Genomic DNA, 2,722 nt, shown 5'->3' on the forward strand with positions numbered 1-2,722 from the left:
TTTCACATACATACTTTTCTTTGTATGACGGCCTGTCTTTGATTATGTTATTATATGTCGCATTCACACTCACACACAGACATACATCTTTAACGCCATAATAAATATCTCTGTTATTCATTTTATACGGTTGTGGTCTTTCATTACTGGTCATCTATGTTATCGTCGTATAACATATCTTGTATATCATCTTTGATATATAATTTTGTGTTCGACCGTGTGACACGTTTAAATAAAAGGAGTCCTCTGTTTTTCCATTCGTCACCATTTCTCCTTTTTGAGTTCGCACGGTCGTCCCTTACAAACTCTTCTTAACTAACGCACTCCATTTTTTTCTTTTATAAAACATTCTTTTAACGCCACCCCCACTTGCTCACACTTCAACGAAATTAAATATACCATTGATTACCATTAAAATGTTACTTGCAAATAGGTAATTCCATCAATATGACATGGAGTGTCAAAACAACATTTCGATCAGTAATATTAGTTCCAAACACTGACACGAAACCATCAATTTTTAAGGGAGGAGGAAGCCAATTATGCGGTTCGGCAAAAGACACTGATGGAATAAATACCGGGCTTAAAAAGACAAAAACTGCTGAGGTCGAATGAATCGACCCCAGTACTCATTTCTTCAAAGCGGTGCCCCAGCATGGCTGCAGTCTAATGACTGAAACAAGTAAAAGATAAAGGATAAAAGAGATAGTAAAAGGAAAGACACGTTGGATAACCATACATTCCTGGAAATAGAATGGCTGGATGTTCGTAGAGTTACTACATCAGAACTGACAAGAAATGAAATACCAACCACTATTCGTCAAGAACGGACGTTGGGTACTCTCAACTAAGGCAGAAGCATTTTGTTTCAGGAGATACATATCTGTCTCACTTATGTAATATAGAGTGTTAAAAAAAAGCTTTAACCTAAATTATCCACGCAATTAGAAGATAAACGCACCCTGTATAAGTGCTCAGTATCTAAAAATGTGACTGAAACATGTCTGTTGATCTTATAAATTGAGTTTACACACCAGAATTACTAGCAAACTTCAGTTTCAAATTTTCCAAAAATTTACATTGTACATATTAGAATGATCTCCCTTGCTTGTCCTTAAAAGATTTTGAGCATCATCGAGAGGGAGTTTTGTTTGCTAATTGCATGGAGAATCTCAATTAATCAAACTCAGTATATTGAAAATATAAGATTCTACTGCATATGGAACACATTTAGTCGTCGGACCCCTAAAGGAGCAGACACCTCGTATAGTCGTCTGGGGCGTTGTGTCAAGCCTTTGAGATCATCCAAAAGTTGAAATAATAAATAAAACGAAATAAAAGCACGAATTTCAAAATATCTCGAGTAGAGATATTAACGGATGTGATCTCTTCACTGAACTAGGTATTACGAACGAATTATTTACAACAAATATAACGCCTGCGACAGAAGCTGTTAGAGTCATCAACAGTTATAAGTTATACAATGTCATGCCAAATCCGTAAACTGCTTTAAGAATAACACTTATGATACTTGTAACTGCGCCCACGAGTGAGAGAAGCTTAAGTAAACTAAAGGCTTATAAAGAGATGTTTATAATCGTCTTTGACACGAGATAAATTAAATTCTTCAGTAAATTTTATTGAAAAAACAGATGCTGTGTTCTACAAACATTTGCAGAGAAAAAATAGTCTTTTTTTAAAAAAATTTTTTGCGTGCGTGTAAGCTTTACATATGTTCCTTTGGTCATATTCTTTCGGGTACTGGAAAAAATTCATTACATCCGTTTTATAATTAGTGACACCAACATTTTATGTACTGCCGTCTCCAGTGAATCTTAAGAGCTGGGGGATTCACAGAAATGAGATTTGCAAATTCTGTAAGTCCAGAAAGTCGCTGGAGTACATAATGTCTTGCTTCTTTCAGCTTTTCCATGATGACACAATCAAATTTTGGCACAAGGCCAGCAAATTCTGGAAAGCGGGATAGTCGATTACATCGACCCCAATACCTAACTTGTGCTTATTTTATCGACTTCGAAAGGCTGAAACGCAAAGTCGATCTCAGCGGAATTTTAACTCAGAACGTAAAGTGATGACACAGTCAAATACTTCGACAGCTAAGAGATTACACACGAGGTGATGACAATGGGGAACGTTGAGTCCATAATAAGCGAAATGTTTTTGGATAAATCTTTTAAGTTCGCGCTATCGCATTAAATGCATATTGAATGATTAAAGCTACAAAAGACGTGGATACTCATGAAGAAGAGTGGACCCGCGCTAATCATTAAGAAAGTGAAAATAAAACAATTTGGAAACTCAAATAAAATGTTACTCGTTTCGGTATAATTCGATTTATTGTTTATTTAAAATGTTTTATAATATTTGGCCATACATTCAGAGTTCTGATGCTGCATATTCATTTCAAAAGGAGAAGAAAGTGTTGAATTATATAAACGCAGATTGAAGAGGAGATGACGGGAGTACAAACAAATATGATTGAATCACATCTAGATGAGTTTCTTTGGAGGGAAAAATATGGGAAAACCGAAGATGAATGTTTTCAGAACATTCTGAAATATCTTTCGGAATGGTTTACTTTTGAATAACATTTTCTTTCAATTTCAAAATTTGTTTTAATTTCACTTTTCTTAAAAAAATTTTAATGCGGGTTCATTCTTTTTCATGAGTACGTGTTGTTTACTCTTTCTTTCTTTTTTCT

This window comes from Octopus bimaculoides, chromosome 14, assembly GCF_001194135.2.
Source record: "Octopus bimaculoides isolate UCB-OBI-ISO-001 chromosome 14, ASM119413v2, whole genome shotgun sequence".
NCBI classification, from domain to species: domain Eukaryota; kingdom Metazoa; phylum Mollusca; class Cephalopoda; order Octopoda; family Octopodidae; genus Octopus; species Octopus bimaculoides.